Source organism: Acomys russatus, chromosome 28, assembly GCF_903995435.1.
Source record: "Acomys russatus chromosome 28, mAcoRus1.1, whole genome shotgun sequence".
Lineage (NCBI taxonomy): Eukaryota > Metazoa > Chordata > Mammalia > Rodentia > Muridae > Acomys > Acomys russatus.
Genome location: NC_067164.1, coordinates 31852972 through 31878320, shown reverse-complemented (window position 1 = coordinate 31878320; position 25349 = coordinate 31852972). Strand labels below are relative to the sequence as shown.

The following is a 25349-nucleotide window of genomic DNA, read 5'->3' as shown; positions in this document are numbered from 1 at the left end:
CTTCTAGAACCGGGCTGGATATGTAGCTCAGTTGGTAGACCAGTTGTTTAGCATTCATGAAGCCATAAGGTCAATCTCCAGAACCATACAAACAAAGCATTTGAGATGTAGAGGCAGGATGATCAGGAATTTAAGGTCATCCTAGACTATGTAGCAGGTTCAAGGCCAGCCTGATAATCTATGTCCAAAAAAATTAAACCAAAAAAAATTGAAAGGATCTTCCAGCACTTTGATTTATGACAAGATGATTAGAAGCAGTGAAGCAGCTATTGAAAAATCTAGGAAATAGGGTCTCTGTACCACTTTAATAATCTCACTATTTTTCTGGGTCTTATGACCTTATTTGTAAACTAAGAATTTTGAATTGTATTTATACCTGGAACTGTTCTTGATTTAATAACCATAAGATTATGGGGGCAAAAATCACATGCAAATATTACAATAAAATGTGTAAACAAAAATATTTAAAATGTCTATTTGTTCTGATTATTTCTTTAAACTTTGTGTGTTGTTTTTTCTTTTCTTTTATCTAAAAGTGACTTATTTTTAACCTCTGATAAGCTCCTTTTATGCTATATTTTCACTTTGCCATAACTCCAGTTATAATGAAAATGTCCAATCACCTTCTATGAAGTGGTTCTTCCATAAGACCCTTCTCTTAGTCCTGGATAGGTTTTGTTGCTATTTCTGACTTTATAAGGTGTAATATTTTGAATGAGAAGGATGTGTAGACTTGCATATTTGAGTTCATAGTCCCCGCCTGGTGGAACTCTTTAGCAAGGATTAGGAGGTGTGGCCTTGTTGGAAAAGGTGTGTCACTGGGAGTAGGCTTTGAGGTTTCAAAAGACTCTGGCCATTCTCAGAGTGCCCTTTTTTTCTTTAGCCCTGCTTGGAGGTCATGTTGTGAGCTCTCAATTGCAGTTTCAGATACCCACCATCATGCCTTCTCTCTGCCATCATCGACTCTAACCCCCTGGAACCATAAACCAGATTAAATCCTTTCTTTCATATGTTGCCACGGTTATGGTATTTTTATCACAACAACAGAAAAGAAACTGATACAGAAGGGAATCTATAGTGATACTTAACTTATTTATAACTGACAAGCTGGTCCCAATTCCAATTACAGTCAATAGCAATAATTGTAAATCAAAGGTTGGAAAAATGGCTCATAAATTAATAAAAAAAATGAAAAAAAAATTAAAATTAAAAAAAAAAAAAAAGATCCTGCAATCGGTATAATAAAGTCCAGATGGGAAAAAAAAGAAAAGAAAAGAAAAGAAAAATGGCTCAGTAGGTGAGAGTACTTGCTGCTCAGATTAAAAAAAAAAAAAAAAAAAAAAAAAAAAAAGCTTCCATTCCCAGAACCCACAAGCAGCTAAAAACCACCTGCAACTCCTGTTCTAGAAGACCTGACACCGTCTTCTGGGCTCCATAGACACCAGCCACTCAAATGGCACACATACACAGTAGGCAAAACACTCATACACATGAATAAAAATCAAGATTTTTTTTTAAGAATTATTATTCAGACCAAAACAGTTTAATCTCTTTTGTTTTGTTTTGTTTTTTACCAAAACATGAAATTAAATATAAAAAACTATATAATGTATATGTTAACACTTTTTCAAGTAAGCTTAAATGATACTTTAGAAAAAAAATGAGAGGATGGACAGTGAGATGGCTCTACGGGTAAAGGTGACTGCTGCCATGCCAGATGACCAGAGTTCGATTCCTGGAAGTCACGTTGTAGAAGGAAAGTACCAAATTCCACAAGTTGTTCTCTGATCACACACACACAGGGGGGTGGCGGGAGGAGAGAAGAGGGTAGAATTTTGTAAGAGAACATTTCAAGGGAAATGGCTATCAGCCAAGTGCAAGCCTGAGAACGGGATTTGACACTCAACAACTACATGAATGCCCAGCACACTTGTAAGCCCAACGCTGAGAAAGCAGGAACAGGAGATGCCCTGCTTTTCAGTGGTCTGCCAGTCTAGCCAAACTGGTGAGCTCCTAGTTCAGGGAGTAGCCCCATTTCAGAAGATTAAAAGATTCACTGACAAAGCCAGCTAACACTGACCTCTACCGTACAAGCAAACCTGCACACCCATGTGCACACACACAAGAAAATAAATATATAATTAAATATATAAATTGAGATTCAATATATACCAACCTTTTCAAAATTCAGATCTTAAGGCAAAGGAAGAAAATACAAAGTATCTATAAATCACCACTCCTCCTTTGATGTTGTGGTCACATTAAAACCATCCATAACCTTCAAGAAAAGAAGCCTATTTATTCATATTACTCTACAAAGTCTGCTGCCTGCATTATCATATGATTACCAAAAAAAAAAAAATCCATTCATAGATGCATTGTCTTTTTCACTCTGCCACTTGCTAAACATAAAACTAATTTTAAAAAATAGACTTACTAAGAAAGGGATTGTCTGAATTCATCCAATATAATTAATGCTTTTATAAGGCTTTGTCGTTAATCAGAAAATTAGAAGATTGCATTGCTCAATACCCACCAAGCATTTAGCATCTAATTAGTCTTATATTGATGGTCTACAAAGGCAACCAAGTGTGTTCTGAAACCAGCGCTTCTACTTAAAGTCTTCCAACCCTGTAAGAAACTTATTTCTTACAAACCAGGGAGCCCAAGAGAGATTTTCATAAGATAAATGCCATAGATCATTTCAGCCTGAATTTAAAATCCAGGAAAAGATGCGCCGCTGTTCACATTTGTTTATGGGTTGTGATTTTTTTTGGGGGGGGGTTGGTGTAAGAAATATTTGAGCTTATAATGTGAGTTCTTCAAATTTCCTTAAACACTAATTCTCATTACTTAAGAGATCATCTCTTTCATCAAATAGAATGGGAAAATCATAGAAAGCTATTATGAGAAAGCTGAGACTCATTCAAATATTGTGGATATTATAATGTGAGTTCAATGATATAATTCTGAAGTTCAGGGTGGGAGAACAGGTTCTGTTTGGAGTTTTTAGACTCAAATACTTTGAACCAAGACAATTCTCTAGTCCGCTCATGTTAAGAAAAAAAGTAAATTTTCCCAATGAGTATGATTGAGATGCACGGTACATTGTGTAAAACTCTGCTCCAGGGGCTGGAGAGATAACTCAGTGATTCAGAGCACAGGCTGCTCTTGCCGAGGACAGGGGTTTGATTCCCAGTGCCCACATGGCAGCTCATAACCATCTGATGCCCTCTTCCGGCCCCCTGGAGAAATTCATGCTGACAGTGCACCAACACATACAGGCAAAAAAAAATCTTACACGTACAATAGTAAATATTTAAATCTCTGTTCCAAAGGAAAAGTTAAAAGCTGTGTCTCCACTTACTCAGAGGAAAGCACTAAAGCAGTGCCTGCCTCCAGGATTACTGTGTAGGCTAAAAGAGATTAATTAATGACAATTATTTATCATGGCGCTTGTCACGGTGTCAGTGTTCAGGTTTAAGTTTTCAAATGCTTATAGCTCTCCATAGAAGGCAGAGACCACAGGGAAGGTCTTCTGTCCAAGGCAGCTATGAAGATGCAGGGCCTCAGTGTACAGGACACTCTTGGGCTAACAGGATGCTCATGGTGCAACATGAAAGCACAAAACTCAGGGATTCAGGGCTGCAGAGATGGCTCAGCGGATTAAGAGCACTGACTGCTCTTCCAGAGGTCATGAGTTCAATTCCCAGCACCCACATGGTGGCTCACAGCCATCTATAATGTGATCTGATGCCCTTCTCTGCCCTGCAGGTGTACATGCAGACAGAGCACTATATACATAGTAAAATAAATAAATACAATGGGAGAGCTTGGCTGAGTGTTGGCTACTCGGAGCTGCTGGATCAGTCCAAGATAGCAGAGGTGGAGGAAACACTCAAGAGACTGCAGAGCCAGAAAGGCATGCAGGGCATCATTGTGGTGAACACAGAAGGGATTCCCATCAAGAGCACTAAGGACAACCCCACCACTGCACAATACGCCAGCCTCGTGCACAACTTCATCTTAAAGGCACGGAGCGCTGTGTGTGAAATCGACCCCCAGAATGACTTAACCTCTCTTCGAATTCATTCCAAGAAAAAATCAAAATTATGGTGGCACCGGCTAAAGACTATTTCCTGATTGTGATTCAGAATCCAACTGAATAAGCCACTGTTTTGGCTTCCTGTGTCATTCCTTAATTTAATGCCCCCAAGAATAAGTGTTAATCATGTCAGTGGGCACAAGGTGGTCGCCTGAGAGCCCATGTAGGCCACTGATGAAGGGCAGCTCTGCTCTCTCCACCAAGGAGTGCCTGATGATCCAGTCAGTTCCCAGGAGAGCCCAATTCTCAGGCTGACATCCAGCTTCCTTCTGACCTTCAGCTCACTTTGTGACCCTTAGAAAGCCCGTTTTTTTTTTCCTTTAACTAAAAATAACTTCAACCCCCCCCCAAAAAAATAAATAAATAAAATTTTTTAAAAACTCAGGGATTCGCCCCATGTTCTTCCCTGGCCCCCCTTCTTGATGTCATCAGCCTCTCCAAGAAGCCGCACATGGCCACAAACTAGGACTGCGAGACTAGATTGAGTCAAGCTGGGAGAGAAACTGAAATAGAGCATAGCTCTCCCCGAAGGCATTGAGATCTCTGGCGTTCTTTTATCCATGCCATCGTTCCTCTGGGCTCTCCTGGCATTTTCCCACACTTAGAGTACAGGCGTCATCTGAACCCTTCTCAATCGATCCCAAACCTCTCTACTCTAACCCACACAGTCCTGCCCCAGTCTCCACTACTCTCTTCTTCTCTGTCTTCTTAACTTGTCCCCAAGACAAAATGCTCCAAATGCTTAAAATGTTGGCACTTATCTTCACGTATTAGGGAGAATATGGCAGCTTTGGGGCTATTATGTTATAATCACTTATGTAAGCCAAGACTCACTCGCGACTCTTTTCTCTCCCACTGTCACAAATTTACTAAGATAGGAACCCTCTTCCACTTCTAAATTATTCTCCTCCTTTTCTTTTTCTCCACTTCTTTTTTTTTTTAAGCTCTCCTCATTTGTCACCCAAAATAAGTGAACTAGTTCTCCAGGTAATTCCCCGACACTGTCCCACTACCCAGTGCAATCTCTTCTCTATACTGTCGCCAAAAGTACCTTTTGAAGTGTCACAGGAGATGGGCCTAAAAAAGGGACCCATCGCACATGGATCTAATGGCAAATGTAAAGGTCACTTGGCCATGTTACAGTTTTCTCAGGAGTGGCTCAACACGTAAACTAGTCAAAATAAGCCGCTCTGCTCTGACACGACAGGAGATACCGTGAAAATCTGTGCAGTGTCTGAGTTTGTTTTTAACCCCACTTAACAAGTAAGCCTACTCCTATATATGTGTCTTAAGCACTGGCCGGACACACAGGATTCCTTGGTAAGAGACAAAGGACATTATTTATTTATTATTCATTGCTGTTGCATGCAGGTCACATTTGAATCACTTCTGTCTGTCCGAATGTCCCACAGCTGTGACTGGTCCTTCACCTTGTTTGTTGGTGCCACACACAGAGAATGACGGACTCAGGGAGCCAGAGTCACCGCAATGGGCAGCAAGCAGATCACCTCTGCCCTCCTCAGAGGAAGAGTTTATTTGTCTTGTGCCAGAAAGTTGGGACATAATCTTCCAACACTGATCACTTTGTCGGTGTTTGTTTCTTTTGTACCATTCTTAAACGCGTTACGGAATAAAAGCATAGTGATTTTCCTGAGAGACCCATGGAGTCTTTTGCAGCCCCTGGGACTCCTGAGTTGTGGGACTATGTTTCTCTGTGAAATTAGAAAGAGCCTTCAGCACTAACTCAGGCATTTCATATTACCAAGTCAAATTGCCTACATTAAACTATTTTGTAAATAAGACAGTACTATGTAAGTATCGTTATCACACCTGCTTCTAGAAATTATTTATTGTAGAAATACAAGGGAAATAAGTTAAAATATCAGAATAGAAGACTTAAACATACCTTCATGAGACATTTGTAAACCACTTCCCTGAAAGTTAGTCCTTGGTAAAGAATCAGGCACATTTCTTGACCTCAAGAATTTCATAGCCTATCAAAGTCAATACCAAAAACAAATAAACCAGGTCTAAAAATAATCAAAAGACGCAAACAGAAATTTCTCAAAAGAAAATAGATAAGGGGCCAACAGGTATATGAAGGGGAATAAAACTCAAAACTAAATTGAGAGCCCATATTGCCTCATTTAGAGTGGCTATTAGAAAAATAACACACTGGCCAGGGCGGGGATAAAGAGGAATGCTTACATACCATCGGCGAGGATGCAGATGGCTGAGGCATTTGCACAACACTTTGCAGAGGTGCCGTACGACCCAGCACTCCCACTACTGTTCATACAGACAAATGAAATGAACCATTACACTGAAGATACACCTGCACTCCAGTAGCCACTGCAGTATCATTGACAACAGCCAGGACTTAGACTCAACCTGAGCACCCATCAGTGACCAACCGAGTTTTCAATGTGGTAGAAACACACAGTGGAATTCATTCTTAAAGCACGCTGTAGCTTTGGAGAAGAGCATACGCTAAGTGAAATGGGTGAGGTGCTGGAACACCACTGCATGGTCTTACACAAAGGCAGGGTAAGAAAATGTCGGTCTCCCAGAATGAAGAAGGAAAGCCCAGTTACCAGAGGCTAGGAAGGGTAGAAGGAGAAAGGATAGGAAAATGGTTGACAGTGACAGCGTTCCAGCTAAATGAGGAGCCTCGGTGTTCAATTTCAGAATACGGTGAGTTCTCTTAGCATTAAGTTATGTATATTTCACCAGGCATGGTGGCTCACGCCTTTAATCCCAGCACTTGGGAGGCAGAGGCAGGCAGATCGCTGTGAGTTCGAGGCCAGCCTGGGTCTACAAAGGGAGCCGAAGGACAGCAAAGGCTACAGGGAGAAACCCTGTCTTGAAAAGCTAAAAAAAGAAAAAAAAAGTTATATATATTTCAAGATAGTTAGAAAAAGGAGATTGTAAATGTTCTCACTACAAAATATAAGTACTTAACATAAATATGTAATTACGCCAATTTGATTATTGCATTATGTATGCACATATCATGTGCCATCATAGATCTGTATGATTATGTGTCAGTTGATAAAAGTCTGATTTTTAAAACTACCAGTGTTATTAAGAAAAGATGAGGAAGACTGGAGAAGTACATCTGCAAGGACACTATCAGAAGATTTAACTGTCTGCCATCAGGGTCTCAGACAGAGAGAGGAGGAAAACAACTTAGCTTTAAAAAAAAAAAAAACTATATGGGGCTGGAGAGATGGCTCAGCAGTTAAGAGTACTGACTGCTCTTCCAGAGGTCCTGAGTTCAATTCCCAGCAACCACATGGTAGTTCATAACCATCTATAATGAGATGGTGCCCTCTTCTGGCCTGCAGGGGTACATGCAAGCAAAACACTGTATAAATAAATAAATAAATCTTTTTTTTTTTTTTTTTTTTTAATACTTGAAAAATTGATAGGCATTCGACAGAACTACGTTCTGCTATTCTATTGTATGGTAGAGTTTCTACAATCACTTTTGGGTGAGGGGTAACCTCATTAAACTTTTATTTTGTGTTATGTGTATATTTTCAGACGTTTCTGAAAATAGTAGTAGTTTTTCATACAATTCTTTAGAAGAGCTTTTAGCGTAACTTAAAATGTACTCTATAATCCCACCTTTACCCTGCCCTCCCATCTGCCACCTGTCCAGTCAGTCCGTCAGCCTTGTAGTATTGCTAACACAGGTATGACTTTTCCTCTGGGAATGTCAGTTAGCACTATTAAACAAGAGTCACAAACTGGTTTTGTCCATTATTTTTTTTTAAAGCTTTAAATAAAAAATAGCATATAGAGCGTATTCCCCTTTGCATCTCCCCTGGTCCTGTTCTCCTTTTTTTTCATGTTTTTTTAAACAATTATTTTTTAATGTGTCTTTCAGGATAGCAACAAGGAAGCACTTTTCATATCCTTACCACAGAGCAATTATAAAAGCGGAAGCTAATGGATCTGCTCTCTCGTTTGATTTGGTCATTACACATTGTCTAGAGGTACTGAACAACACACTGTGCCTCCCAGAAACATGTACAAAATGATACCTCGGCAAAGATATAAGCTGCTTACAAAATTAGTTTCAGAATACAGGGAGTCAGACCAGACAGTGGCTGAGGTATGTTCAAGTGACAGAATAACAGTATAGGTGCATACGAGTGACACCTCGGTTGCCAGTGGAAAAACTGATGACAAATATGTTTGGTAACTTTTTTTTAAGGGCTGACTATTATCTGGTGCAATGGTCAGAACTAGAGCCTGTTACTTCTGACTTCCAGTTTAGGGGGAAAGAAAAAGCCTTGATAGAAACTGCTTATTCTTGGATAGAATTTGACACAACACAGAGGAGGGAATCTGCTCTGACAGAGCACATCACTCCTCTACGGTCTTGCGTTGGTTGCTATTTTACAATAAATTTATTCTGAGTCTAGCTTCTTGCCTCTTGAAGGTTGATTAGCTCTTTCCTTTGTATAAAAATGCTAGCCGCAACAGTTTTCTCCCATGACCCCATCTTCTTCCTGCATGTCCCTCCATCTGGCTTCCTGCTTAACACCTCCTCCTGGCCATGCCCTTCAGAATGCTAACCCGGCCACCTTTGCCATCCCCGCCTGCCAGTTAACAAGTCTGCTTTTTATTCTCAGTTCACCCCAGTCTGCCATTTCGTCTGCCTGGAGAACGTGATGTAGATCTCACAAAATACAAAGTGAAATATTAGCCATGAGCTCTGAAGACTGTTTAAACGCTGTGTATAATCAGCTACTAGGAAAACCTAACAGGCTAGGGAAAGCACAGCACACTCTGTGTTCCCAGAGGTGCAACAGACTCTGCTCCATATAAAAGTCACCTATGGCAGTAAGCTTTTATTAATCCTGGTGATTGGTTATAAAAGCCATTCTAAGCTTCTCACTAATACTTTATTGAAATTGGGGAAGAAAAACAGATAAATGCTTTTCAGTAAGTTTCACAGTAGTAGCACTGGCTTCATAACCTTAGATTTAACTATATAAGTTTGAATGTTATTAGACAACAGAGAGAGAGTAAAAGGTCCATTCAGCTTATAAACTGTCATTATAACAATTCAAGTCCACGAAATACATTTTTAGACTCCAAGGAATGAAGGTATCATAATACATAGTTATTTAAAAAGCAAGCCTTTAAACAAAACTAAAAAGTATTCAGCTTTAAATTTTATTATATAAATAATTGACCTTTTGGGTTTTATTAAATATACTAGTTTTCTTAATAATCAAATATAGACAATTTTAAATTTTTGGAATGTGTAACAGTAGGCACTTAGGAGCTTTATTTAACCTAGAATGGCTAACTCAAAATCAATAAATATCTAAAACATATTGTCTGTACTAAATAGAATTCAGAATTCTAACAACAAAATGTTCCAGGATCATTGAAGCCAAGAGCAATGATACTGCAGTCAGTAATATTACCAAAGTTTAAAAAAAAAAGATCTGATTCATGAAAATGATAATTATTTAAATAAGGATAGATGGATTTAAATTCCTTAATGAGTGATGAGTCCAATTAGTGGCAAGATCAATCAAAATATATCCCATATACGACTAACAACACTTAAATTTGGCATTGACAAATATTATCCATTTTTTAAAATTTGTATAACAGCAGGATCATAAGCATATGTCATCTCTAAGCCTCCAGGCTACATTAAATTATATTTTTAAAATGGAACATGGGCCGGACGTGGTGGCACACGCCTTTAATGCCAGCACTTGGGAGGCAGAGGCAGGCTGATCTCTAAGTTCGAGGCCAGCCTGGTCTATAAAGTGAGTCGAGGACAGCCAGGACTACAAGAGAAACCCTGTCTCGAAAACAGACAAATAAACAAACAAACCAAAAAAGAATGGAAGTGGGGTCAGTGTACTTATTTTCTTTTTCTCCATCACCTTTTACACACAGATCGTTTTCTTTAATTTTTTTTAACAGTTTATTTATTTTTATTTTATATGCATTGGTGTTTTGCCTGCATGTATGTCTCTGGGTGTCAGATCTTGTAGTTACAGACAGTTGCGAGCTGCCATGTGGGTGCTGGGAATTGAACTCAGGACCTCTGAAAGAGCAGTCCGTGCTCGTAGCTGCTGAGCCATCTCTCCAGCCCTAGTTTTCTTTCATCGAAAAGTACATTTTTGTGCCACTTTTGTTAATTCTTTGAGCATGGTGCATTTCGAGCACATCAAGCAGCCCCGCTCCTCTTCTTTCCAGTGCTCGCCACACTCCCAGCCTTTCCTATCCAACTTTGAGATTTAGAGAAACATTTTCAAAGCCAGCTTGGAGGTGCAAAGCACATGCATTCATTCACATACACATATACACATTGACACACTCACACACACACACACACGGGCACACACTCAGAATAGCTGAAAGCTGTTCCACAAACACTCCCTCACTCATGTATTAAGGAGGTGTATGTTCAAAAATTACACCATGACCAATATGTAGTGATTGATAGTCACCTTCCAATTGAGTTTACTTCCTGTTATGTACCAAATGCCATGCTAAACCCTGGACACCTAAGAGGTAAGATGTAGGCATGTTTACCCAGAGCTCACACAGTTCACTGGATTCAGTAACGGGACCCACACATTGCTCAGCTGTAAGCAGAGCTGGCCTAAAAATTAGATGCTTATACACACTTAGGAGAAGGAAATAAATGAAAGCTGACATATGGGGGCTGGAGAGAGCGATGGCTCAAAGGTTAAGAGCACTGGCTGCTCTTCCAGAGGTCCTGAGTTCAATTCCCAGCAACCACGTGGTGGCTCACAGCCATCTGTAACGTGATCTGATGCCCTCTTCTGGCCTGCAGGTGTACATGCAGGCAGAGCACTGTATACATAATAAGCAAATAAATCTCTTTTAAAAAAGAGTTGACATATGAATGCGAAAACTATATTAATCATAGCATAGAAAAAAATTGTTCTATGCGCTCAGACTGACATATCTAAATCTAGTATTGTCTTATAGTTGGCTTATTGTCATATATAAACACGATAATGTCCATAGTTCTGATAAAAATAGATGACAAAATGCTTTACCAAGTGATCTAAGCTTGTGAATGTGACGACCAGGTCACAACGCAGAAGAGCCCCGGGTGAGAGCTGTGGTACTTTCTGACGTTAGTGTATCTGGCTTAGGAAACAAAACAGTACTATCATACAAAGACGAAGAGCTCAAAGTCACTAACTCAGAGAGAGAACTTTGTCTTTAATCCTAAAAGAAACCGCTTTAGGAAAGTTATTGAAAACATAGGGAAGGGGAGCTTTGGGAAGGAGTAAGTTTGTGCTGGGTTTTGGGACCACCCAGGCTGTCCTTCTAGCAGGCTAGCCCCATACTTCAGTAATCCTCCTGCCGTAGCCACTCTCCAGTAATGGGATCACAGAGGTGAGCTACCACATTTCACTCAAAGCGTTGTTTACAAAGAGATGGTCGCTTTCAGGCAGCAGCGCAGAGAGCACACAGTGAAAATCTACTTTCTAGTCCATCTCCGCACCTACTCACAATACCATTCAAGCAGATCCAGAACCTAGGCAGTGTGGCCAAATCTTGACATCTAAGCTTTACAAGTTTGCAGTTGCTTTTGAAATTCCAAAAAAAGAAAATATATATATCTAAAGAGCTAAAGTTAACTTTTGTATGGGAGAATATATCTATAGGTAACATAATGCTTTGGTTATGGAATAAATAAAGTCAATTTTATTCAGATTGTAAGAAATCATTAGAAGAACCAACGATTTCTGGTTTGTTTTGGGGAAATAGTCTGTTCTCTAAATAGAAGGCTAGGAAGTAACAAAGCGCTTATTAATTCCACACTCATATAGTCTCCGAGCAAAGTGCAGGCTCTCCCACCAGTCTGTTGAGGAGGCAAGAGTAACAGTCCTACTCTCTCAAGGCCTGGAACAGCATTAGGTGGTAAAGACTCTCCAAAGCCTCACAACACAAACTGTACTCCACCAACTAACAGTGCTATCCTCACCTGAGACGGTGTTGCAAATAGAGATTCTCAAGTGCTGTTTCAGAATGCACACTTTAGGGAAGTTCCTTCATGCGACTTGTGTCTGCAGACAGAAGTTTAAGAAGCAATGAACTGAGGAAGAAGGCGTCACAGAACTACCCAGCTGGTTCCAAGTCTTTGGCATAAATTTAAACTTCTGTATGCCCAGTACACTTCTGAAGACTCTAAGGGGGTGGTAGTGAGCCCACCAGAGATGTCCACTCAGACACAGTTTACAGTCCATTGAAGGTCTTTATTCCATCTGGCTGGGATTACACTCAGGTATTGAGGTCCTAAGTGTAGCATCAAGTGTCCAGAGTACAGGGTTTCTGAAGGCAGAAACCACACCCAGCATCTAGCTCAGCAGCCGCAGGGAGGGGGGTGGTGGGCTTTGTGTAAGCAGGCAGTTTGAAGGAAGCTAAGATAGGCAGTTAGCTGAGGGGTCAGGGGTTCAGCTGGAGTGGGGAGGGGTGTTTGGAGCAAGCAAGTCATTTTACAGAAGCTAAGTTATAAGTGTTCCTAGAATAAGGCTGGATAAATTTCCACTGAATTCTCCATCAAGGAGATCAAACTCAAGTTAAAACTGGAATAGCCTCAGCGAGAATGGAAGACAAAGGAACCTCTACACTGTCCTGCCTTGTCACCAGGCTACCAACTTCAGAGTGAGTGCAAACCAAATACCAGGGCCCAGCTGAGTCACTCATCTTTCTCATTCTGTTCCTCTTTCTGGTCCTTTTACTGTCAACCACAGTCTACAAGTAACGATGAGAGATTCTGACTGGAGATGACAGAAGAGCTAGCACACATCTCCCTAACACTTGTATCTGTATACCCCCTCTGTTGACAATGGCATGCTCATGGTCCTTCACATGCATACAGCTTACAGATATATCTCTTGACTAAGAATTTCAAATTTGAATTTATTCTCATTTATAATTCTGGAACCTTCACATTTGAAAGTCTGCACATCTAAGTTCTATTCTAGAAGTCAAAAAAAAAAGAATCCATTCGATCATTAGCCGCATGTTGGTGCCAAGTGTCTGCTGTCTCAATTGGATGTTTGCCAGACTTTCCACTGTACTCTAAGGTCTCCCCAACACTGTCAGTTGCTCTTTGTCATCTTCTACTTGCTACTTGGTCTCTTTCATTCTTTCGTATTCCCAGCCTGACTCCTTTAGGCATTTGAATTTGCCCTCCCTTGGTTAAGGTCTAGGCCATGCCATAGCTCTGATCTAAAGTCACTCAACATGGGTAACTGAGGACAGGGAACAGCTATTGGGGTCGCTCCTTTTGCTGATCGACTGTGAGCTGTAGTCAATCAGCAGCACTACATTCTTCATTTAAACACACAGTGTGCTACTTTTCCTTCACAATTCACCCTGACTTGGACATTTTAATTAGTTCTTTTCAGATCTGTTCTTCACAATTAAAAGTAAGAATGACCAGCAAAAATGTCCACAAACCAGTGCATTGCTTAGCCATTCCTTTAGAGCCATCTCAAAACTCTAGGAAATTTACCAAAATGGCAAGTTCCATTGGCTTTGCCTTTTTTTTTTTTTTTTCTTGTTAAGATAAATCAATAACACAGACAATGCTTGCTATTCATATAATGAATGTCTGTGACTCCCAAAAAGTCATGTGAAGAAGCCCGAATCCTCAATGTGATATTTGGAGGTTGGGAGTTTGTGAGATAATTAAGTCACAGGAATGGAGCCCCCATGAATGAAGTATGCCCATATAATTTAGATCCTTTCTCTCTCTTACTTTCCATCTTTCATTATCTCTTCTTCTTTTCCTCCTCCCTATCTCTCCTTTCCTCTCTTCTTCTCTTTCTCTTTTCTCTCTTTCCCTCTCCTCTCCCACTCTAAGAAAGTAGCTGTCTTCACCAGAAACAGACCTTCACCAGACAGGTCTGCTGGCACTTGGCTTTGAAACCCAGCCTCTGGACCAATGAAAAATAAACATTTGCACATAATCCTCCTAGCCTATGGTATTTTTTTTGTTGTTGTTGTTGTTATAGCAAAACTGACTGGCAGATTGAATAAATACTTGCTGAATAAATGGACTGTTTTAAAGGGTTATTAAATTTTCTGTTAAAATATTTTTTAATAAATGTATGCAACCATCACATAATATGTGAAGATTCATTTGCTAATCTACGTCTACATGGGTTGATCAAACCAAACCACTTTTTATCCTTGAGTGATGGTGAAAACCAGCGGTAAAGGAAGAAGATGCAACTACTATGAGCCTGAGAGCCACAGCCTATCACAACTGATTTTACAATGAAAGAACATCATGAAGACTAAGACACTTCAACACACTGAATCATGGCATGTAACCTGACTCAGCGTTATGGCACCAAGTCTATTGTCTTCAGCCGCCACCACCATCATCATCATGAACAACAACTCGAATTGTCTTGCAAACTCGCCTGAAGAGAGATGTCACTGAGGAACTGAGGCCCAGGGGAATAAAAGTGATACTCTTATTATCCCACAATTACCTGTTGTGTGAGCTACATCCAGCATTCTTTCCACTGCCCCACACAAGCTTTTTAATAGTTACTTACATATGTTATCTGCTAACCAAAACAGCAAGCTCCTGCTCACCACTTAGCAAAGGATTTGAGGACCAACTAAGTCTTAAAATAGCATAGTCTAAACTTTGACCCAATTCTAAGCATAAATTTATAAACTCACCAATTGTGGGTCCAAATCATTTTGTAAAGGAATTGTAATAATAATAAATGTGTATCCTAGCAGGAAACTATTATTTTTAATATCCTAAGAGCTAGCCAACATCCCTCCCACCCACCCCCCACCCCTGCGCAAAAAAAAAATCCCTAGGTTAAATTTGTTCCTTGAACTTAAATTAAAGTTCCCTGAATGGGGCTTCTGTTTTCTGGTTTAAAAGATTCCAAATGACTTTCCACTCCCCTGTTGGCTTCCGGCTTGCCTCACTGAAATATAGAACATCTACTTCCTTCCTCCTCATATACCATAAAAAAAGAACTAAAGTTGCAGCTATTTCACTCCATTTAACTCAAGTTTCTGAAGGAAAGCACCAACAGAAGCATGACCCTATCACTGTCACAATGCCCACCGGCCATTTCTCAGGAGAAATCTGAACTCGCTGACACCAACTGATTTCACCACACTGTATTCACCACACACCTGTAACACGGTAGAAACAGAAATAACATTCAGGCTTTTATACCTTAAACAAGATCATGCTAAGTAATGTCTCAGTGGGTGTGGGACTGCCCATGAGTTAACACAGAATGTGTATGTGTGTGTCTGCCTGGTGTGTGTGTGTGTGTGTGTGTGTGTGTGTGTGTGTGTGTGTGTGTCTGTCTGTCAGCCAACATTTTGTTAGTTTCTAATGAGCGTGCGCGCGCGCACGTGTGTGTGTGTGTGTGTGTGTGTGTGTGTGTGTGTGTGTGTGTGTAAAGCAAGGACAAAACAAACAGGAGCACAGAGCCTGCCTGGCTTTCCTTCCTCAGTGATCTTTTCTGGAACTGGGCAAGCATAATGTGGGTCTAAGAAACAGGGGCCTTAGAAGGGAGTGACCGTATCTACCTCTTTAACGCTTAAGTACAATTTACATTGTACTTTCAAAAAAGACATTTTAAAAAGACAAAGAAATGAGTCCTAAGTGAAGTAGAAGCAGGGAAGCATTTGCACATATAGAGGATGCTTTTAAATTGTAGGGTTTTGTTTGCTCTAGAAACAGTCCGTCTCCTCACAGGTCAGGCCTCTGTGACTTGAACTTGAGTTCCAGAACACAAACATTCTGCCCCAAGATCTTCTACCTTGCAGCCACCATGGACACGTCCATCCATATATTTGTTCGTCAAGTGACGCCTGATTCACCAAAGAGAGTAACGTGCTGTTCTGAACTATTAAACTCAACAGAAAACTCCATGTGCGGCACCAGGAGGCCATAGGCAATTAACACTGCAAATTGGAAGGTTTAGAATCTGCATGACCTTTAAAGGGCAATGCAGCTGCCCATTCACATGCATGCAATTATACACTGACTAGTTCATGGGGAGGACTATAAATATGAAAACATTTAGTAAAACAAACTTTGCCATCCAAAGCTACTTCGAACCCTCTAGGTTTTGTTCTGCAAAGCCCATGAATAAGAGCACAGGAGATGTGGTTGGCTGGTTATCTCCATTTTGTCAAGTACTGAATTTGCCATCACCGTAACTGCTAGAAGGCAACCTTATTGCATTATTGAATCTCACGGTAAGAAGTTTCCGAAATCTACTGCGTAGAAGAAGCAATGCAAATATAAATTTAATTGAATGACTAGACATACTATTGCTAAGGGAAAGGGAAATGTACCTTTGCTAACTGGCCATTCAGGGGAGATCATAAAACAATTACAGCTACTATGGGGTAATTTAGGAGACTGCAGGAAGTGATGGACAGGGCTTCATCTAATATAGGTAAGTACAATCTGATTCCTTAGCTATATCCCTTGCCTCATAGGAACCATTGTGAGCAAAATAGAAGGGCCTCCTTAGGGCTTATGTAGTCACTCTTTCTCTGATTTTTCAAGCAAACCAAGTTCTTTCTTTGGCAGTGCCAATCAATTGCCAAATTGATACTGAATCGGGGCATAGCCTATTATTAACAGCGCTCAGTGAGAGCCAACAAATACATGTGATATCACAGTGAAAGTAGATGAGGTTTAGAAATTTAACACAATGTATAAGATATCAGGGCAGCTGGTTTGCAACAGCCATTTGCAGATCACAACAGGTTGTTTTCATGGGACTAGTACGGTTTTCATTGTGACTGGGGAGCACTATGCTGCATAAAGTAATGTGCAGGTATGGCCTGGGCTGTAAAATGTGTTGGCATTCTCGTTGCTACTGTCAATCGGCTCTTCCCAAGATGTCTCTACAGACAGTGAAAAACTGATTTTTATATTTTGTGCTCATAATTTAGTCAATAATAGTATCTCGAAGAACAAAAGTATGCTTTGTGAGGCAATGGGTCAAAGTGCAGAACTCAATTATAAATTATCTTGTTAAACTCTAGATGCAGTTGTGCTATAGGTCAAGTCATATAAACTAGTGGAAAACTAGAAATTTAAAAATAAAGACCTTTAATAGTGCGGTCTTGCCTCCTTTAACACAAAATCAATATTTTACATGAATTTCATTAAAATTATTTGCATAAGTATAGGAATGAATATTACACAGAAACATAATGCACAAGAAATACATTTAAACTCTATGTTCTTGACATTCTAGTAAGTATAGCCATTCCTCTGAAAATTCTAGACGCAGAAGCAGAAGAATGAGCAGTTTTACTTCATGATAAGAACAGAAACACTGCACTGAATGAATAGTCAGACCTTCAGAAAACTATGTAGCATGTCAGTGTCCTGTGACAACTGCAAAACAGAAGCAAACTTGCAGGTGTGTTTACTAGCCCTGCTCATACGCCCATCTCTTCTTTATCAATGGAATGTTTAAATAGCTCAGTATGTTCCAGATAAAGTTCCCAAGAATTTCCCAACAGAATGGCAAATCCGTCCTACTCCAATCATCACAAAGCCAGTGACTTGGAAGTAAGCCTCATCCTGTGAAGCACTGTGCGAGCCAGGGGCCCAGAGGTGACGCTGAGTCAGCTGCCTTGGCCTTCGTATCCAGCAGCAGTTGGTACAAATGAGTTTCTTCTCTTTGTTTTGATGGAGCCCTACTATTAACAGATTGGTGCCTTGCACTTGTAAATACCAAGCGTAGGTCAAGGCAGACTGCTGGATGCTTGTGTTGTTACCTCAGTGTATAGTTTTTCACCAAGAAAACAGAACTGCATTATATGATAAAGTTCCTTGTTTTTACTTGAATTTTCAATGAACAAAACAGCTGCAGAATAATGCTACCTAATGAGGCATCTCTAATAAAATACTGCAGAATTGAAAAGTAGGGGCCCTGAGAGGTTTGCACTCTGATTGCTTTGGCTTTTCAAATACTACAGAAACAACCAATGGCACCTTGGAAAGCTCTTCCTCTGGGACACCATCACAAATCTTATTAGTAAGTGCCCATCAGCTTGCAGTTACTCATCAACTTGAACACTCTTGTACTGGTTTCTGAGAGCCATGGTGAGAAATGCCTGGTAACTGCTGGCGAGTCACGGATTACCTTTCTTGTACTCGGTAATCCATAAGATTCAGTCGGCACTAAAATCAACCTTAAAATGCACCTTGTACGTTTCCATATGAAAATGCCATCAAAACACTGTATTCCTGATATTAAATCCAGGTCTACTAAATCTTTCTGGTAGAACATAAAGTAATTTCTCCAAAATGTTATATAAACCAAAGTTTCACCACTTTATAAATTTTTAAAAGGGGAAAGTGGCTATGTCTAAAAATAAACCTTTCTTTACAGCTCTGTCATCACATCTGATAACTTGGTAGTTGCTAAATACTATACTGAAGGTAGTGCCATGTCTAAGCACAGTGTATCCATCTTAACTCAGGCCCATGAGCATCTTCACTCTCCAGTTTATCATTGTTGAAGTACCTAACGTTCTTCTAATTCAAAACCACATGTGTGTGTGCGTGCACGTGCACACACACACACACACTCAGAGCCCTCGTGTACCCCGCTAACATAACTTGTAGCATTATAGAGGTATCGGCTTTGACACAAAGGTTTCCTGACTCCTCTTTAAGAAGCATAAATCAAATAGCACTGTGTGTAAATGTGAGCCTACACATGCTAAACTACTGTATTTAAAGGCAAGGAAATAGCCAGGACTTTCACCTGTTCTTTTGACTTTCATCAGTTTTTTTGTTTTTTTGGTTTTTTTTTCCGAATGCCATTTTGAATAAAGCAACACTAAAACTATGTTTGCCTCTTAGAAGGCTCCCCATGCCTAAGGACTGGGCTGGCAGTGACAGTGTGCTCAAAACCTTAATAAGCAATACAATTAGTTGTTTGCCCTGGAAATTGGGGAGATCAGAATAAAATAAGCTTCAGTGTGGTTACTGATGATCCATAAGTGGTTACTGATGGCTCTTAGAATTAAGACTCTAAAAAGGTCAAGAGCCACACAATAGACTTCAAGGACCCAGAAGAGCTTGAAGTCGGAAAAGAGACAACTATGTCTGATCTGTTATTGAAAATGTACAATGTTAATTAGGTGCCAATTTTGAAAGCGTAGACTCACCAGTTTGGGCACACATGTGCAAACATGGAAAGGGTGAATAGAGTATCATTTATGCTCTGATTTTTTTTTAAGTGTTAAATGTATTTTTCATCTTCTTTGCCAGTAATCTCCCTTATTACTTGAAGTGGAAACCTTAAACTAATGAATTGCCTTAAGTTACCTCACCTAACAGAGCAGTTTAAAGGTGCTAACAGATAACAGTCTGAAGGGTGGTGGTGTCTGAAACAATCTGCCTGGGCAGACTGGAACCAGATAATTGACAGTCTTTGAAATTCGCCCTGCCCCAAGAAGAACCCTTGAACACCAAGTGATTTGGAGGGGTGCTCTTTAGAGTGAAAAAAAAAAAAAAAATACTTAGGTTTGGAGACAGATGAGCGTTTGTTTGTTTGTTTGTTTGTTTGTTTTTAAACCCACGGAGAACTGTGAGATTCCAGAGGAGATTTTACAGTCACAAAAGGACAGACTCACCAAGCACAAGCTGGGGAGAACCTGGTCACACATTCAATTCCAAAGGCTCCAGGCAATTGTTTAACCCTGGCCACGCAGTGGAATACTGAACTACTGAAAGGGGAAATCATGGTCTCTCCAAGGGCTCTTAGAGAGCCTATGGTGCCGCCACCAGTGAAGACTGGATGGTTCGGCCTGCACCTCCAGAAGAAATAGGCCAACGGACCTCAAACTTTGCCTTTGCAAAAGCAGTTTCTGGATATGTAGCCTTGCCAACTCATAGCAAAGAGTCATCCATTGCCTGAGGAAAACGCTTCTTGGTTGACACCTAGGAGGGGACAGCAAAGCAGGCAGGCAGAAAAACCTACGTTACTGGCAAGATATGGAAGACATCTGCCCGGAAAAAAATGGAAAGCCATTAGTTTTCCCCAGAGCTGTGCTTCCCGCCCCCCCCCCCCAAACGCTGTTCATTAAATGATACTTTACGAAAGCTCTCTTGTAGTATATTTACAAAAGCTGTTTCATTCGGTAATAACGAGTCTGTTCCTGGAGCTAAATAAACGTTTGAGCCGGTGAGGATCCGGAACTTATAAGCATGATTTTTTATGGAAATAGTTAGAGGTGGGGGGGGGGGATCAATACCCTCGCGGAAACGCCCACACTCTGCAGACAGGCCTGAGAATTAACTAGTCAGAAGTGGACAGAAAGTAGGCATTCCAGACAGGCGACCTGCCGCGTTCCGTGGATCACTAGTCCTTATTGATTGCGACCCCTGACTCTTTATAAAAAGTCTCAGATGCTCACCAGCCAGGACTGGTGAGGGATTCAATTAAGCCCCACTTCGGTCCTCACCTGGGTCTCTTGCCTTCTAAAATAAGAGGAAGACCCTGCTCCCCAAGCTTCCTGTATGGCTCGGTCCCCCCACCGACTGTCCCTCTTCCTCTCCCCTGTCCATACGGTCTGCAGCGGGTTTGGGGTGGGAGGAGGACGCGCAAGCCGCAAGACAACACACACCCTCATCTTGGCCTCCTGAGGAGAGCGGGGTTTCTGCCCCGCCACCCCCCGCCTCGTGAAAAAGCCGAGGGAAGAGATGTGCCCACGCGGGCTTGCGGGGGCGCACGGTGCTGGCGTGGCCACTGAGGTCCCCAAAGCCCGAAGGTTCCAGAAGGCGCGGCTCGCACCTACCTGCAGCCGGGCGTCCCGGTGGCGGCAGCACCTAGCGATGGTCCTGTAGCTTCTGCGGGCCGACGCCAGCCTTACCGCTCATGCATCGCTTCCGAGATGCCGGTCCGCTGGCACCATGCAGGGGCATAGGGACCAGAAGTCCGCCGATGTGTGTTAGTGGAGGGCGAGCGAGTGTGGCCCTGAGTGTGCGCGTTTGAGTGCGGTCTCCTCCGAAGGCTAAAGGGGGCTCGGCGGTGTCTTCCGCATACAAGCCGAGGGTCCTCTCCCCGAAGCAAGAGGGAGGTGCAGCGCGCTAGGCCGGTCCCTGGTCTCCGCTCTTTGTCCCACAGTGTCAAAGTAATCAAAAGGTTTGTTGACTGAAGGGAAAAGCCAAAGTCTCCGCAGCCCCCGGCGGCGCCTGAGGGCGCCCGCTGTCCTCGGTTTGGCGCGCGGCGCGCTCCGCTCCCGCGATTGCGAGGATCCAGGAGGGCTCCAGCTACCGCCGCTCTTATTCCATCTCCGATTTGTTTCCTTTTAGCGGCGAGCGAAGACTTTTCCTCTCTCGCCCGGCGTCGTCTCTCCCTTTCACACACACGCGCGCTCACACGTTCCCCCTCTCCCGCCCTCCCCCGGGTTCTCTGGGGAATGGCAATTGGACGCGATGATTCACCTTCAGGAGAGCAGCCTCCGCCGTGCACTCCTCGAGTTCCCCGGCTCTCCTAGGGCTGCAGGCTCCGGTGTGGACCGGTTTTGAGCAGGCTCGCCCGCTCTGCTCTCGGCCAGTGCCCCCACCCCACCCCAGCCCCGTGAGACGTCCCCGCGTTCCCGCAGCTCGCAGACCGACAAGTCCCGCTGGAGCCCTCTCCGACACCTGGGCGCCCTCGACTCGAGTCCACTTAGCAGCAACTCCTGGCCAGGCGCAGCCCCTCGACCCCGCCTTCAAGTGCGGCGGGTCGAGCTCCTCGCAGCCCACCCGCTGCCACTCTAGGCATCCTGTGCTCCAAGGAAGGGAACTCTCTGCTGTCCCCCAGTCACGAGTGCGCCCGCACCTTCACCACCACAAAGGTGCGAGTTCCAGCATCAGACACAAGCGAGCAGGTGTCGCCTGTGTCACTTCGCCAAAGGCCGGAGTGAAAAGGAACGGAACGAGGGGAGGGGCCCGAGGGAACAAATACAGATCACCTGAAGAAATAAAGCCAAAAAGCAATTAAAGCTTCCTACTCTCTGAGCCCCACCTCAGGCGCTGTACTGTCAAAATACACTATATATAAGAAAGTCACCCCAGCAGGCTGAACCCCGCTGGTCCCCCCAGACCCCTGTTCCTCTCAGCTGGCTGACCACCGCCTTGGGAGCGACGGGCGGGGAGAGATAGGTTCTGACACTCCGGCATGAGTTAAGCGGCAAATTGGGACCAGGAGGCTTTGACTCCCTCTGCCTCCTTCCCAGTTGAGTTAGCAGTGGCTGCAGCTGTTGAGAGCAAACCACCTTCCTGCAGGGGGAAAAAAAAAAAAAAAAAAAAACACCGTAAAAGGCGACACCAAATCCTGCAAATGCTGGACTCTGTCTCCCTCTTGCGGGAAGCCTGGATTAGAACGCTTTGCCAGCTTTCACTAGGACAAAATTAAAAAGAAGATATTATTTAATTTCAGATAATTTTGATTTTCCACAACTTCCAAACTCTGCTGGCTTTAAAGATAAGGTTTTTCTATACAATATGCCAGAATTGCTAAAGGAATATCCTGCTGTTACGGAAATTTCATAGCTGGATCCTAGAAGGTCATGACCTTACGGTTTGGCCAAATTGGGTCTTGGTTTAAGCAGTGCACATAAGATCTCGCACGAAAAGCCTTCTTAGACTCAGCTCATTTTGATCGTGCTTTTAAGTGAGAAGAACTGTGAACTAGCTGACAGGGAATTAATGAAAAATGAGTAAACAAGGAAAGACTTTGACACAAAGAAAGAATCTGCTGACTCGGAACCATTACAGGACCCTTACACGAGGGTTTTGTCGTTAATTGACGCCTCTTATTCAGCTAGGTGAAATTTTCAAGCTGGCTAAATGTTTTCCAGTTCCAAGTTTTTGTGTTTTCATAGCCCTGAGTCATTGAAAGATTAGCATAATTCTTTCCACCAGCTAAAAACTAATACTTATTACCATATTTACAAAGAACTAGGAAATGTTTTGGTTAGTGATTTTATGGTAACGTGATTAATAATCTAGCCATATTTTCTATATAAAAAGTTTTAGATTAATTAAATCAAGTTGGGGAAATATTTTTAAAATATATTTTATTAATTTATTCATATTACATCTCAGTTGCTATCCCATCCCTTGTACCCTCCCATTCCTCCCTCCCTCCCATTTTCCCTTTACTCCCCTCTCCTATGACTGTGACTGAGGGGAACTTCCTCCCCCTGTATATGCTCATAGGCTATTTCAAATGGGATTCCAAAACAACATAACGTAGAGTTTTGAATTTTAATTGATTATATCACAGAAGGTTGGAGATACTCTAAGGCATGGCGACCCTTTGTTTCCAACATATCTTCAGATGACCTCTTTCAAAAGACCAATGTCTTCTGTGATTGAAGATTTTTATTTTATCCCAATCACATAATAACCCATTTCCCCAGGGAACAACATTTACTTTTTTTTAATTACCTGGCACAGTTTCATTGCAAATCTTACAGTAACTTTCTGTGTACTCTGCTCAGTAGTCGTAGATTCCAAGCAAGAATGACATTACAACCCGCATTCTATACTACAAGGGGAAAAAAACCTGTTTTTCAACATCACTTCAAAGCAGTAGCCTTCCTCACGAAGAGTATAGACATGAGTCATCATCTTTCTTTTTTGTATAATTTATTTTAAATGTATATATTCACTTTACATCCCAATCATAGCCCCCCTCCTTCCTCTCCTCTTGTCCCTCCTTCCCATCCTCTTTTCCCTATTTCCGGTCTCCTTGTGCTCAGAAAAGAGGAGCCCCCTCACCAACCCACCCCAGCACATCAAGTCCCATCAGGACTGACCTCATCCTTACCCACTAAGGCCAGGTAAGGCAGCCTAGTTAGAGTGAAGAGATGGAAGCAGGCAACAGAGTCCATGTCATAGACAGCACCTGCTCAACTTACAAGGACTCACATGAAGATCAAACTGCCTGTCGGTTACATATGTGTAAGGGGCTTAGGTCCAGTCCCCATCTGAGTGAAATTCAAAGAGGACCTCACTTGAGTCCTCCCTGTTACTTAGCTTCTGTGGGTCGGTGATTTTTAGTGTGGCTTTCCTGAAATATATAACTAACATGCACTTGTGAGTACATACCATGTGTGTCTTTCTGGGACTCACTCAAAATGATCTTTTCCAGTTCCATCCATTTGCCTGCAAATTTTCATTATTTCTTTGCTTTTAATAGCTGAGTAGTATTCCATTGTGTAAATATACCATGTTTTCTTTCTCCATTCTTCAGGTGAGGGGACATCTCTATTGATTCCAGCTTCTGGCTATTATGAATAAAGCTACTATGAACATAGTTGAGCAAATGTCCTTGTAGTGTGGTGGAGCATCTTCGGGATATATGCCCAGGGATGGTATAGCTGGGTCTTGAGGTAGCACTGTTTCCAGTTTTCTGAGAAAGCACCAGATAGATTTCCAAAGTGGTTGTACAAGTTTGCACAAGTGTTCCCCTTTCTCCACATCCTCGCCAGCATGTGCTGTCACTTGAGTTTTTGATCTTAGTCATCCTGATGGGTGTAAGATGGAATCTCACAGTTGTTATGATTTGCACTTCCCTGATGACTAAGGACATTGAGCATTTCTCTTTTTTTAACAGTTTATTAATTTTTTCATATTACATCTCAATTGTTATCCCATCCCTTGTATCCTTCCATTCTCCCTCTCTCCCACTTTCTCCCTACTCCCTTCCCCTATGACTGTGACTGATGGGGACCTCCTCCCCCTATATATGCTCATAGAGTATCAAGTCTCTTCTTGGTAGCCTGCTATCCTTCCTCTGAGTGCCACCAGGCCTCCCTTTCCAGGAAATGTGGTTAAATATGGGGTACCAGAGTTCATGTGAAAGTCAGTTCCCACTTTCCTCTCAACTGTGGAGAATGTCCTGTCCATAAATTTTGGATATTAGCCCTTTGTCATATGTAGGGGTGGTGAAGATCTTTTCCTAATCTGTGAGTTGCTATTTTGTTCTGTTGACAGTGTCCTTTGCCTTACAGAAGCTTTTCAGTTTCATGAGGTCCCATTTGTTAATTGCTGATTTTAGAGCCTGGGCTGTTGGTGTTCTGTTCAGGATGTTGTCTCCTGTGCCAATGAGCTCAAGGCTTCTTCCCCACTTTCTCTTCTAGTAGATTGTGTGTGTGGTTTCATGTTGAGGTCTTTAATCCACTTGGA

At 42.0% G+C, this 25349-nt stretch overlaps 1 protein-coding gene and 1 pseudogene across 1 annotated transcript in view; one reads left to right on the top strand and one right to left on the bottom strand.

Annotated features, from left to right (window-relative positions):
- Tafa2 (TAFA chemokine like family member 2) overlaps positions 1 to 21722 on the bottom strand; it is a 436599-nt gene extending 414877 nt beyond the window's left edge. The window contains exon 1 of the mRNA XM_051170898.1: positions 20966 to 21722. The gene's annotated coding sequence lies outside the window, so the exon portion shown is untranslated. The remainder of the gene's footprint in view (positions 1 to 20965) is intronic.
- LOC127210775 (dynein light chain roadblock-type 1-like) lies at positions 1669 to 4270 on the top strand (annotated as a pseudogene).
- Positions 21723 to 25349: the final 3627 nt, after the last annotated feature.